General features: G+C 44.8%; 1 protein-coding gene across 2 annotated transcripts in view; it reads right to left on the bottom strand.

Moving 5' to 3' along the window:
* ARK2N (arkadia (RNF111) N-terminal like PKA signaling regulator 2N) overlaps positions 1-7,990 on the bottom strand; it is a 65,636-nt gene extending 57,646 nt beyond the window's left edge. Inside the window, exon 1 of one of the 2 annotated variants that reach the window (XM_050948146.1) lies at positions 7,840-7,990. The gene's annotated coding sequence lies outside the window, so the exon portion shown is untranslated. The remainder of the gene's footprint in view (positions 1-7,839) is intronic. The other variant, XM_050948145.1, reaches the window with a different exon arrangement.
* Between the last annotated feature and the right edge of the window lie 7,216 nt (positions 7,991-15,206).

Below are 15,206 nucleotides of genomic sequence, written 5' to 3'. Positions count from 1 at the left end.
AGCCCCACTCTAGAGCCTGCACCCTCAGCCCAAAACCAGACCCCTTCCCACATCCCAACACTCTGCCCTGACCCCCCCAAACCCAGAGCCCCCTCATACACCCCAAACTCCTCACTCCCCACCCCAGAGCCTACACCCCCAGCCCATTATTAATAATTTTACCATTAGCCTCCACATTTTTATTATAGAAGAGAACAAACAACTACAATACTTCCTCTACTTTTCCTCTTAAAGTGAAATAGTGCTAGTGAAAGGTGATACCGTGACAGCCTGGATACTGGGTTTGCTACAGGCACTGTCAATGTCCCCATGCTAGCCTGCAGTGTGCTTGACCTGACCCGTTTCTCAAATATTGTAATTTTGATACTAAATACTTCTCTTTTATCAAATGTTAAAGTCAGTTATTGCATGTTTTTTCCCCAAAAGGCCAGTTTCTGCTTCACTAAGGACAAAGAAAAGTCGTCTCTTTGCAGCTATTTTGCTGAATTCCTCTAGTCTTGTCAAAGGTGTCTGACTGGCTGGTCGGGACGGATAGCTCAGTGGTTTGAGCATTGGCCTGCTCAACCCAGGGTTGTGAGTTCAATCCTTGAGGGGGCCACTTAGGGATCTGGGGCAAAATTGGTCCTGCTAGTGAAGGCAGGGGGCTGGACTCAATGACCTTTCAAGGTCCCTTCCAGTTCTACGAGACTGGTATATCTCCAATTAATACAAGTGGTAACGGAGGCAACCTATTAGATCTAGTCCATCTAACAGCAATGGCATTATATATTCAATAGGTGACTCACAACACCTCTTTAGGTTACAAGTTTATCCAAAATGCCTTACACTGAAAGTCAACATGCATATTGTTTGTACTGAACCTGTAGTATTAGGGTTTTTTAAATTATTGCCCTGTACCAATGCCCAATGTTAACAGTCCTTATCAGTGGCCATCTAAAGAGGAAAAAGAGAAGCTCTGCATAACGTAGAAAGTTTGAATCAAACTGCTTTGAGGCCCTGTATTTTTTCTGTGGGAGAAGTTTGGTGTTTTGACTCCACACGGTTTATAGAAACTATTACATTAAGTGACCTGAGTTAAAATATTTTAACTTCAGCTATAGTAACAAGCATATGCAATCAGTAGTCAGTCTCCAATCCCCCTCTTGTACTCACCACCTCTTCCCCTAAGAGGCTCTGCCATTCCTTGCTATACAGTCATCTTGAATTCCCTGGGAAAGCATTCTCAGGGAAGATAACTGGCAGAGTGGAGTGGGTGGCCTGGAAGCTGACAACTGATTAGAAAGCCAAGATAAAACTGAAAAGTTTAGTAGTCTTAAACTGTTTTCCTGCTAACAAATGTCAGCCTGATTCTGCAGCATTACCAGAGACGGATATCAGCATTATGACAAACTAATATAGGGCATATTTAAATATTGGAATAATTGCTTAAGCAAAACAGACAATTATCTAACTTGGAACAAAGTACAATAGCAATTGTAATCTAACATTTAGAGTAGATTGAGTCAGGTCTCCTTGGGCATATTTCCAGCTCTGCCACTCACTTTGTAAACTTGGGCAAGTTACTTAACCGCTTCACCTCAGTTTACCCAAAATGGGAACAGTAATGCCAGCTTCTGTGAAAGGAAGCCTTGTACAGTTTTATCAATGACTAAAACACGAGACCATCTGATAAACACTGCTGGAGCAGGCTGGGATAGGAGTTAAATTTCCCATTTGTGGTCAGGCTATGTATGTTCCCCCCTCTGGAAAGTTTAAGAAGGTACAGAGAAACAATGTCTTAAAGGATACTACTAGAAAAAGAGCATTTCATGATAAATACCCCAAGTCATGATTTCAGTAGCCTCTTGAAATTAAAGTGGTGCAAATATACACACTGATACCTACATCTAGCCTTAAATAAATACATATTTGTGATTAAAAGTCGCCTGATGTAATAACAATTTTTAAGATTTCTCCACAAAGATTGAGCATCAAAAGAGGTATAGTATATCTGTGAAAGGAAATCTCTATGTTATTATGCTAAGTGAGCTATGCATATTCTGTTTGAAAGGCAGCTACACACTTAAATTCAGAGAAAACAGACGATACTGGATCACCCAGGACCTGAACTCAACCCATCACATGCCCTTGGGCATATTACTTGACCTTCCTGTGCCTCAGGCAACCCATTTGTAATTGAGTGTGAACAACACCTCACTAATTCAGATGTTGTGCCTGGTTTTTAAATCTTGAATGAGTAAATTACTATACAAGTGTCAAAAATCTAAGCTGTAAGGAAATAAGGTAACATTAATAGTACAATTGTGTTGTCCTCTTCAGCTATTAATGAAAAATGTATTACAGATGTGTGTGAACAGGGAAACATTCTAACCATAGAGAGCACAGGACTGGGAGCAAGGAACTATTAAGTTTTAATCCTGGCTATAACACTGGCCTGGACTTCATCTATACCACCAGTTCAGTTGCAATCTCTCTAGCTCAGTTTCTTATCTAACATAGGGATAATAATTCTCCATGATGAAGGTGTTACCAGTACTGCAGTTTATCTAATGCTAAACACCTAGTATTTTGTGTTATGGATTTTTACATAAACCCCTATATTTCTCTCAATTACAACAGTACAATTAACTAAAGGAAGAAAATACTAATTTTACTGACTTGCTCTTAGGATCGTGTGACTAATGACACACATATGTTAGTGAGAATTGAACAGCCTGGTTTGTCAGTCCACCATGGAAATCATCATCACTATAAATAGACTAAGTGAGATAATACTATTTCATTGGAGCAAGCACTAGTGCTGTGGTAGCTCAGCAACTCCTAGAGCTTTAGATACAGCTAAAAGTTAAATGCAAAACTGAAGGCCCTCTGGGTTGAATGTGGATAAGCATTTTGCAATATGAACACTTGCTCAGCAATCCCCCACCAGTATCTGCAGTTTTAGGTCACATTTTTATATCATTATATTACATATCCAGTGTTATCAATACAGACACTTTTCCTGTGACCTTTCAGTTTTAGGAATATTAAAGGTTACTAGTAACTGTAAGCAATAAAGTGTTGAGGGAGATAAAAGTTCACTGTGTTCCTTTAAAATCTAAAATTTTTCAAAAACTTTCACAGGTAGCACTGTAGGGGGGGGAGGGGATGGGGAGAAGGGGAGCAGGAGGGGGAAATAAACACAGGGTTCTAACCACCATCTTCTTTACACAAATACAACCTGCAGCCACTCCTTTAAATCGTAAGATCTGTGGAAACTACAGGGTCCAAGGGACACAGATGCCTGTGCGATGAAACTTGCATTCTCGGTGGAGGGGAGGAGAGGATATGGGAGTGGTCACAATAAGACAAAAGGAGATGGGTGAGTAAGAACACAGAGCCATGAAGGTCCTTAAAAACAAAGAGCGGAAGTTTGAACTTGATACAGTATAACTGGGAAGACAGTGAAGGGATTCAAAGAGGAGAGATGTGATCAGAGCAACAGGCAAAGTTGACAGCAGGTATGTTACTTGCTGCTTTGACCAAACCATACCCTTCTTTGGATCTCTCCACTGTATCCTTCCCTCTTAATCTTCAAGGCCATTCAGAATTCTGTTTCTATTCTTTGTTCATCCAGTCTTACTTCATTAACCCTCATTTCCTCTGCACTGTTGATGGTTGCCTTATCTACCAGTCTGTCAGCTTCCCACCGGAGCTTCCATGTCTTCTTTTACAATTCAGGAGGATTTACACAGCATGTGCTGTGACCACTGACTATCAGGCTATTCTTAGTTGCCTTGCTGTTGCTTTGCATTTCCTTCATCATCTGTTTGTTGTACAATTTGTTTATTATCTTATAGATTGTAAGCTCTTCAGAGCATGCAGTCTTTTTGTTGCAGTTTTTACAATGTGTATTTTAGTGTGGGCCCAAGTACTACCACAATACAAGCAAACACAAATAACTAAACACAAAAAGTCACTCTTTTCCTCTTTCAAATCTCTACTCCAAACACAGTTCTGCTGAGATGCCTTTAAAAAGTCAGCCAATTAATTATTAGTTTGAAAAGCAAATAGGGATAGCTGGCACTTATAATTAAAAAAATACAAGTGTGTATGTATATAAAAAATGAACCTCAACTGTTATCCTAATCCTTCCGTTCACATGCAGCTACTATATTCAGCAATCATTTTCCAGCATCTTTTCTGCCCCTCCCCCCCCATTATTCACTTAACAAAACACTGGTATTACAGGTAACTGGCATTATTATCTGATATTTTACCAGCCATTCAAGTCTCAAAGTAATGAAACCCTTCTCTGGATCAGTTTCTTTTGTAAACACTTGACTCTTCCAGATCGTTAACCGTGCAGATAAACTGTTCAAGAGGACAGCACTCACACGTTGATCAAGCACATCATTATAGTCTTAGGAATCATTGCTGTGTTGATTGCCAGACTGCACCACATTTCATCTCAATGATTCGGTGATACTGATTTACGTAGACATGCGTCTAAACTCCATGTAGGAGAAAAAGGTTGTGTGCTTGCTAGACCCAAACCACAGAAAATCCTGTGTCACCCAAAACTTTATTTCAAGCTTGTAAAATGAATTCTAGATTTGCAAGGAGGCCTAAGAGAACAGTTGCCCTGGAGAAGGGGAGAAAGTTGCATCTTCCCCAGACACAGCTCTTGGCACTTAATCATAGGAGAAACAATTACACCTAACATTAGGGCTAGGCATGGCAACCACCACAACAGAACTACCTCTGAAGCAGTGGTTCTCAACAAGCAACCCACTTGCAGCCCAATCAGCACACAGCTGCTGCCCATGTGACATCTTCAGGACCACATAGGTAGTATTGGATACAGCCCACATAATACCTCATGGGCTGCATAACAATAAGAAGTAGGTTGAGAACCACTGCTCTGAAGGATGATACTATATTCATTTCCCCATCTCACCACTTTTATCTAAAATGGTTGAAGGGATGCTGTCAGATAGTTGAAGCCAAAAATTAAGTTTTATAAAGACAAATATTTAAATAAGAAACTGTCAGATTTTTAAATCCCTTACTACAGACCTAGAAAAACTAAACTGAAGTAGTCTTGTTCACTCTTCACCTTCTATATGGTTTTTATTTTCAATTTCACTAGCCCAGACAATGAAAATAGACTAGCACGTCATTTGTGTATAATCAGTCTAAATAGCATAACATTATTATCTGGGTTGCAAGTACTGCAGAAGAATGGTTAAAGCTAAATAAACTGTTTTCAGAAGATAATGAAATTTGATATATTTAAAGGAACACTGTTCAGTATTTCAGCAAAGATTTACACTTGGTTGACTTTAATAGCCAAGATTCACTGATGCCAGTAAAACTAGCATTTCTATAAAGGAGTTCTAACAGTCTTTGAAACAAAGTCAGAAACTTTGCGTTACTTATATATTAACACTAGCTATCATCAAAAAAGTTTGAAACTTTGTAGCTATGCTGTTTGAGTTATGACTTCACAAGAAGACTACAAAAGCAAATGTGTAAACTTCTCAGAGCACAAACAATTTGGCTGATTTCTTTCAAGATTAAAAATATTTCAGAGGTGTATTTAAGTTCCATGGGATCAGACAAATTTAAGAATAGTCTTCAGTATTCTGAATAAGAGTGACGACAACTTTGGAAAAGTCTGTCCAAAAATGCCAGAATTTATAACAATGAGTAGGACCAAAAGGAAAAGCTCAAACATTAGAAAATGTCATCTGAAATACATTCAACATATTCGGTTATGTCTATACTAGAGAGTTTACAGCGGTACAGCTGTTCCAATGCAGCTGTGCTGCTGTAAGATCTCTCATACAGCCACTCTATGCCAAGCAACGGAGCTCTCCCGCCAACATAATTAAACCACCCCCATCAAGCGGCAGTAGCTATGTCGGCAGGAGAAGCGCACACCACCACTTATGCCAGCATAATTTATATCGCTCGGGGCGGGGGTGGTGTTTTTTTCACACCCGAGTGACATACATTGCCGGCATAAGCGGTTGGCTAGACATAGCCATAGTGTCTCTCTTAAGCCAAGCAGGACAGTGAAGTTTTATTTTACAGTATTTTTAAAAGATCTTTACACTTAAAGCTTCGAGACAAGTCCTACTGTCATTCAGTAGAAACTCCTATTGAAGTCAATGGGAAATTTGCCTAATTAAGGAAAGCACAATCTGAACTCGTCACAAATTCTTGAATCGGAACTTTTTCATAAATTTAGACAGATCTACTATTTATTACATATATTAGGCATACATTTGTTTCAAGGGACTTTTCAAACAAAACACATTATGGTATCAAATTATGTAAATTTCTTTCTAGAACTATTTAAGTTAAGTAACCAAAAATTTGCTTTCCAGCATTGTCAAGACAGATTCAGCGAGCTAGAGTAAGCAAGTCACAACCGATTATGGGGCTATAAAGAACTGGAAAACTTGAAAGTTGAGTTTTTATGTCAAGATATCATTGAACACAAATCATCACATCACTGCTCACGGGCACTAACCTAGTAAACCTGAATACCAGGAACCGTTATTTCAGTTACCCCTATGTGTTCTCTCTGTCCTCGATAATATTGACTTAAAAAAACACGGTTAAGTAAGATCCCTAAAAGCAGATAGGATGAGCATAAGAGCTTATAACTAGAATGCTAGGCAGCAGAGCTGGAGCAGTGAGGGGGTGGGGGGGGTGGGGGGGGGGAGACACACCTGGCCACTTTTTGACTTGGCCAAACCTGAGGGCACTTTGAGCCCACACTCCATGTTGCAACACCATTCAGGACACTCCTCTGTGATGACGGAGGAGCAGTTGAACCAAATCTGAGTGAACGGCATCCCCACCTGGCACACAGGGTTGTGACAGCACTCAGGTTTGCACCAGGGTCACAATGCCATCTACTCAAATTTGGCCCAGTCGCCCCTCCATCATAATGGAAGGGCAACTGGGTCAGACCTGAGTGGTTCTGCAACCTCACACGCCAGACGGCAGCATCGCTTGTTCAGATTTGGAGAGGATGCATGTAGGGGCTCATGGGCAGGAAGACCAGGTTGCTAGTGGGTGGGGTGCCTGAACAAAGAAGAGAAAGGTCAGGCAGAGAAGCAAATTCTATTGGCCCCCGCTTCAAACAGAACTACAGGGCTTTGACTGGAACAAGTCCAGACACACTAAAGGTCTCTACTGGACTTCTCTTGAAATCAGAAGTGAAGTGTTGCACTCCCACACTTCCTGCCATCTGGTAAAAATGGGCAGGAGTGGGGGCAGAGAGATACATCCAAGGGCTCCGGAAAAGCCACCCCCAAAACGTAGAAGGTTCTTGAAGAGTCATTCTCCTGCTGCGCTGAATTGCATTACCTGGAGCTCAGGGGTGTGGACGTGACCTCCCAGCAGGGCGCACGGCACTCACACACCGCACGGGCCCTGGGGTACTAGAACCACCCCTAAGTGCCCCCCTCCCGCGCAGAACTCACCCTGCGCCTTGGCACCAGAGGGCCCCTCCCGCCCGCGCTGCGCGCTCTAAGGCGCAGGCCCGTGCCTCCTCCCGGCATCCCTTCGGGGCCCAGCCCGGTGCAGCACGCCGGGACCCGGGCCCGGCCTCCGCTCACGGGCTTCCTCCCCGGCCCACAGCGGGGAATTCTACCCGAGGCCCCCTCCTGCCAGTCCCGGCGCGCTGGGGGCGGGTGTACGGGCCTCTTCCTCCCAGCCCGACCTGGCGCGAGGGGGAGGGGGCCAGCGAGCCCGGATCTCGGTGAGAGCGGCCGGGCGGGTCCCCCAACACTGGCTCTGGAGAGGGGCCCGAGCCCCAGCGGCTGAGCGCAGGTCACTCACCAGTGCAGCAGCCGCCGGCACCGCGGCTCCTCCTCGCCTCCCCCTCGCGGGGGAGCAGCTCGGACATGGGGGGCCGAGGCCAAGTCGCCGCCGCCGCCTGCCTCGCTCCCCGCCCTGCGCGCCACCGACAGAAAATGTCACCGGAGGCCGCTCGGCTCCGCTCGCGGCGTCACTTCCGGCGGCCGGGACCGGGCTGCAGCTGACCGGCGAGCGGCGCACAGAGCTGCCCCGCCGCTGGGCCCTGCAGCGCCACCTGCCGGCCCCTGCGGCGCGTCGACCCTGCCGCCCCAACCTGCTCCCCGGAGACTGGGAACCGGCTGAGCCCCTCCCCCAGCCCCAGCAGGGCCCCATAGGGATCGGGGAGCAGCCAGAACCCTTCCTTCCTGCCCCCACCAGGGGAAAGGAACCAGGGAGACCCCTGTCCCCTGACCCCTTCCCCCCTCTCCCCTAGGGAGTCAGGAGGGGCAATAATCCAGAGCCTCCCAACTAGGGTCCCGTCCAGAGGGATGGGACCCAGAGCCTGTTCCCAGCCCCCCTTCTCTCCCACACTCGAGCCCAATGGGAGAGACCCAGAGCCTCACCTGTCAGCTCCCTCCCCCTGTGGGGCCACATGGGAATGGCTTGTGAGCAGTGCTTGTGGTGTCACCCTCTGGAAGGGCAGGGCAGTGCTGGCCGTCCCATGATGGATGGCCGCCTTGTCTGAAACAGAGAAGGCTTGGACACAAACAAGTTAACACCGCAGTCCCATCCTCATGGTCATGTCCAGGGGCTGGATTTGGGGTGCCAGGCTTGAGAAGCACCAGCCAGCAAGTGTGAAAAATCGGGATGGGGTGGGGGTAGTAGACACCTATAGAAGAAAATGTCCCAAATATTGGGACTGCCCTATAAAATAGGGATATCTGGTTACCCTACTCCGGTTGCTGTCTTTGTTGTTAGTGACAAAAGGAAAAATAGAATGTTTGAAGTAAAATGTTTCAGGTGTTCCAGGCACAAATTCATTTTTCACTCACCTCGTACAATGTTCCGGACCTTTGTAGAACCTCATGCAACCGTCCAGATTTTTTGAGAACTACATTTTCTTTGAACCTCCTCGAATGTTGTCAGCCATGCCCTCATGGGTATAGAACAGGTAGTGCGTTGCTAGTCAGTAAGATACAGAGTGAAGTGAGAGCCCAGCTGCAATATTGTGTAATTGTGAGAGTGTACTTGTGTTTTAAGACTTGAAGAGTGTAAATAGTGACTAGTAAAGGACTAATTTAACGAGACACCAGAGATATCTATTGAACCCCTATCTATGCAACAATATAAAAGAAATACTGTTACTTCTTTTGCCGTACTTAACACATAATGTTCAATGACTTTCTAAGACTGCAGAACATAGACTTTTGCTCTCTGTAATACTGTCTGTTCTTCCCCATAGAAAATAAAAGATGCCCCCAGAGAAGCTTTCAGGAGTTCAGTATAGGAAGCAAAAAGTTCAATTGCAATCTCGTTTGAAGCAAGAGGCAAGTTTGATGGGAAAATATCTGAAACAGAACAACACAAACCAGGCTTTAAGCAATAGTGATTGTCCCAGTGCAGAAGAAATTGAGAAGCAAAGTGTAAATGATGGAAGTCCTATTACTAAGGAATTGGCAGATTTACCTGATAAGCAATGGAAATGTGAGGAAAGTGATGAAGAATCATCCAGATTTCTTGGTGGTGTAAAGGAGAGTGATGATAAAGAAAAATCTGGTTTACATGAAAAGGAGAGAAACAATAGAAAAGAATCAGCCTCGCATGATGGCAGAAACAGCAGTAAGAAAAATTGCACCCCACAAATCAATACATCAGATTCTGCTTTATTGCCAGTGATCTTAAACTCTGCTGATACTGATCATAAAATTTTGAATGGACCGGGCTAATTCGAAGATATGTTTCCAGTAAATGAAAAGTGACACTTCTCAAAGTCACACTGCAAAAGAGTACTCAAGAATGGTAAGAAACTGAATTGGCATTGGCTAGTTTACTCAAAATCAACTGACAATGTGTTCTGTTTTTATTGCAAAATATTTGACAAGAATGTCAAATCTTTGGTTGTGCTTTTGGGGTACAATTACTGGCATAACTTAGCTGATGATTTGAAGCAACATGAAAAGGCATCTGTCCATTTTATGGCCTACTCCAAATATATGGAGGTCCAGTCCAGGCTTAAACTGAATAAATACACAGATGCAGAAAACCAGCACATTATTAATGTAGAAATCCAGCACTGAAGGAATACGCTCAAACCTCTGATCTCAATTACCCTCTTCCCTGCAAAGAATAATTTGCCTTTCTGGGGTTCAGATAAGTTGTTCACTGAACATAATGGTAATTTCCTTGATTTGGTAGCGCTCCTTGGGAAATATGACAATATTATGCATGAGCACTTACATTGAATAGTTTGTAAAGAAGCTATGAACCATTACTATAGCAAAACAATTTGTAAGCAGGGTCTGAATGAGTTCTTCCCTGACAGCTAGTTGGAGAGACTTCAGGAGCAAACTGTATTTACATTAACACATCTACCCTGCATAGGTATCCAGCAGACAGGAGCTATGTAGCTCCAAGTGATCAACTTTGGCTGGTGTTAGGTAAAAAATCACTTTAGTACTGAATGGAGGGGTAGTGAGATGAGATAAAACTAGCTAGAGACATAAAGGGAACAAGAAAACATTCTACAAATACACTAGAAGCAAGAGGAAGACTGAGGACAGTGTAGGCCCATTGCTTAATGAGGAGGGGGGAACAATAACAGCAAATGTGGAAATCGCAGAGGTACTTAATGACTTGTTTGTTTCAGTTTTCACCAAGAAGGTTGCTTGGTGATTGGACATCTAACATACTGAATGCCAATGAAAATGAGGTAGGATCAGAGGCTAAAACAGGGAAAGAACAAGTTAAAAATTACTTAGACAAGTTAGATGTCTTCAAGTCACCAGGGCCTGATGAAATGCATCCTAGAATGCTCAAGGAGCTGACTGAGGAGATCTCTGAGCCATTAGTGATTATCTTTGAAAAGTCATGGAAGACAGGAAAGATTTCAGAGGACTGGAAAAGGGCAAATATAGTGCCAATCTATAAAAAAGAAAATAAGGACAACCTGGGGAATGACAGACCAGTCATCTTAACTTCTGTACCTGGAAAGATAATGGAGCAAATAATTAAGCAATCAATTTGCAAGCATCTAAAAGATAATAAGGTGATAAATAACGGTCAGCATACATTTGTCAAGAACAAATCATGTCAAACCAACCTGATAGCTTTCTTTGACAGAGTAACAAGCCTTATGGATGGGGGGAAGTGGTAGATGTGGTATATCTCAACTTTAATAAAGCTTTTGATACCGTCTCACATGACTTTCTCTTAAGCAAACTGGAGAAATGCAATCTAGATGGTGCTACTTTAAGGTGGGCGCATAACTGGTTGGAAAACCGTTCCCAGAGAGTAGTTATCAGTGGTTCACGGTCATGATGGAAGGGCATATCAAGTGGGGTCCCTCAGGGATCAGTTCTGGGTCCAGTTCTGTTCAATAACTTCATCAGTGATTTAGATAACAGCATAGAGAGCACACTTGCATTAAAAGTTTCTTTTTTACGCTCAGACTCTATGCTAGCGAGTGGGAAAGTATTGCCTTTGAGAGGAGCCCAGGGGTGGTGTGTAATTTTCCCAGGTTACTGGGTGGGGGCTTGAGCTGGTTCTGTGTTGTATTGTAGAAAAGAAACCCCTAGATATTGAACTGGTTGCTGCCAGCTCCACCTGGCAGAAGAGTTACAAATTCAAAATGAATTGATTGACCTTATGGCAAGGAAGGCTCTTGATAACATATTGATGCAACTTGGAAAAGTGAAGTACTATGCCATAATAATAGACTGCACTCCCAACATTAGTCACAGGGAAAAGACGTCATTTACAGTAAGATTTGTTGATGACAAGCATGGCTGTATCCAAGTAAAGGAACCCTTAATCTGTTTCCAGTCAGTGGATGACACTACTGGAAAAGGCCTAACAACTGTTTACGAACGTTTTGAATGAGAATAAAATAAAGCTTTAGGACTGCTGCTGCCAAGATTACAACAACAACGTGAATATGAAGGGAAGAAACAGTGGTGTCCAGGCAATAATCCTTATGCTGAATTCAAGAGCTTCCTTCATGCCTTGTGGTTGTCATTCCCTCAAAATGGTTGTGTCAGATGCAGTGTCTTCTTCTTTAGGTTCACTAACTCTCTTCAGAGTACTGCAAGGGCTATATATCCTGTTTTCAGCATCAACTATCAGGTGGAAAATCCTCAAGGTCATGGACAATGCTACAAATCTGACTGTGAAGTCGCTAAGTGACACTTCCTGGGACAGCCACATTGACAGTGTAAGGCCAGTGAGATACCAAGTTTCTGAGGTATACGATGCCCTCATGGAACTAGTGCAGTCAATTAAAGCCAAGGCCAGAATCCAACACAGGGTGCAAAGCCTGGAAAACCAGATTACTGACTTCAAATTTCTGGTCTCAGTTATGGGCTGGCACAATATCCTGTTCCAAGTAAACATTTCAAGCAAGGCATTACAAACTCAGTTGCTGGATATTGTGACCACTACTACTTCAAAGAAAAGCTGCCTCGATTTCATTATAGCCTACAGAGACAATGAATTTGAAGGTGTCATCACTGCTGCCAAAGAAATGGCGGAAAACTGTGGAGTTGAGCCTGTCTTCAAGGAAACTCGTATTCATCAGAAGAGACAGTTTGGTTATGAGGGCAGAGATGGGGAGCTTGGAAGAAAAATTAAAGAGGGAGGTTTTTTGCTCATTCATTTACATTGCTTTAGACTCCATCGAAGAAAGGTTTGGACAAATGAAGCGCCACAAAAGGACCTGGGGCAGTTGTATTACCTTAGTAACATTCTTGAACAATTGTACAGACCTTCACCAGACACTGACAGATGGGGAATGTAATGTTCAGACGCAGGGCCATCCTTAGGCATACACAGCTGCCTAGGGCACTGTGACGGTGCGGTTCTGGCGGGACCCAACTGAGAGTGCAAATTCAGGACCAATCGCTTAAAACGGGGCAGTCACAGCCCAAGGCTGGGGTTTTTCCACCTCTAAGGCAAACCAAACCAACCAGACAAAGAGGACTTTGGTCTCACCCCACTGGCTAACCACAAGTCACACAAGCAATTCCCTTAGACACTCCAGTTTCCCAGTATCACCACCAGTCCCACTCGTCCTGGGGATAAATGGTTATGAAAACCAACACTCCAATAAAAGAAAAAGGTTCTCTTGATCCCAAAGAATCAAGCCCCAGTCCCAGGTCAATATACATATCAGATCTTACACACAAATCACGCTGTTGCCAATCCTTTAGAATCTAAAATCTAAAGGTTTATTCATAAAAGGAAAAAGATAGAGATGAGAGCTAGAATTGGTTAAATAGAATCAATTACATACAGTAATGGCAAAGTTCTTAGTTCAGGCTTGTAGCAGTGATGGAATAAACTGCAGGTTCAAATCAAGTCTCTGGAGCACATCCCCAGCTGGGATGGGTCATTCAGTCCTTTGTGTAGAGCTTCCATTTGTAGCAAAGTCCCTCCAGAGGTAAGAAGCAGAATTGAAGACCAGATGGAGATGAGGCATCAGCCTTTTATAGGCTTTTCCAGGTGTAAGAACAGCTGTTCGTTCATACTGTGGAAAATTATAGCAAAATGGAGTCTGGAGTCACATGGGCAAGTTCCTGCATGCTTTGCTGAGTTACAAGGCATATCTGTCTTCTCTCAATAGGTCAATTCTATAGCTGATGGTCTTTAATGGGCCATCAAGCAGGCTAGGCAGAGCTAACACCAATTTGAAGTACAGACAGTATAGAGCCAATATTCATAACTTTAACTAAAAAATAACACATGCATATAGACAGCATAATCATAACCAGCACCCCATAACCTGGTCTTAGACACCTTATATGACCGCCTTTACATAAAATTTGGTGCCAATAGAGGACCTTGGTTGCAACCATGTTCTGTATGGTCCCAGATTATATCGATAAGGTCACAGGCACCATGAAATTTGGGGCACCAAATTGCCCCAAATTTCATGGTACCCTAGGCAGCTGCGTGCTGCATACGTGGCAGCACCAGCCCCGGCGACCAGCCCTATCCCTTGGCCGGCTCCCCCTGTAAGGGGCAGGGCCATTTCTAGAGGGTGTGGGGCCCCAGAAAACTCCCTCTGCCCTGCCTCTTACTCTTCCCCTAGCTCTGCCCCTGACCCACCCCCATTCCACCTGTTCCCTCAGAGACCCTGCCCTCACCGGCAGCGGTGGGAACTGGAGCAACCTGGCTCCAGCCTGCTCTACTCCGCCAGCTCCCAGCCACGGTGCTCTGCTTCCTGCCACCAGTGAGTGTGGGGAAAGGATCGCCCCTCACACTGGTGGTGGGAAGCAGAGAGACGCGGTCCCAACCCACTCCGTTTCCCTTGCCCTGGCCCCAGCCATGTCGCTTGAGTTGGAGAAAGTATCACCCACCCTGCACTCACCAGCGGTAGGAAGCAGAGCGCCTCACCTGGGAGCTGGTGGAGTAGAGTGGGCTGGAGCTGGGATGCTCCACTTCCCGCCTCTGCCAGTGACTGGGGGAATCCATTCCCCCAAGTCCCCTCCCCCAGGCGACACAGCTGGGGCCAGAGTGAGGGAAGCAGAATGGGCTGCTCCCAGCCCGCCCCCCACTCCCTCGGGCCACTCTGGGCCTGTGGGACCCCCAAAAGTGTCCCCCCACAGCTCCTACCTCCCAGAACCTGGGGGGGAGGCCTAGGGCCCACACACAGCCCCCCTGCACTGGGCAGGGGTGTGCTGCGTAGGATACCCAAACGGCTAAGGACAGCCCTGTTCAGATATCAATGATAAAGATCTCTATGTTGAATCGAAGAACATCCATCACATTTTGCAACACGGGAAGCACTCTCCAGCCCAAATTCTCCAATTCATTCATAATGCAGAGCTGAAGGACACTTTTCCAAATGTGTGGATAGCTTTGAGGATTCTGCTCACGCTGCCAGTCACAGTTGTAAGTGGTGAGCACAGCTTTTCAAAGCTCTGGCTCATTAAAACCAGGGGCGGCTCCAGGCACCAGCACGCCAAGCACATGCTTGGGGCGGCAAGCCACTGGGGGCGCTCTGCCGGTCTCCACGAGGGTGTCAGGCAGACTGCCTTTGGCATCTTGCCTGCGGAGGGTCCGCTGGTCCTGTGGCTTCAGGACAGCGGACCCTCCACAGGCATGCCGCCGAAGGCAGCCTGCCTGCAATGCTTGGGGCAGCAAAATGCCTAGAGCTGCCCCTGATTAAAACATATATTCGATCGACAGTAGCT

This window comes from Gopherus flavomarginatus, chromosome 3 (genome assembly GCF_025201925.1).
Source record: "Gopherus flavomarginatus isolate rGopFla2 chromosome 3, rGopFla2.mat.asm, whole genome shotgun sequence".
In the NCBI taxonomy this organism is placed as follows: domain Eukaryota; kingdom Metazoa; phylum Chordata; order Testudines; family Testudinidae; genus Gopherus; species Gopherus flavomarginatus.
Note: the sequence above shows the minus strand (reverse complement) of the source record. Positions and strands in the feature narration are given on the sequence as shown.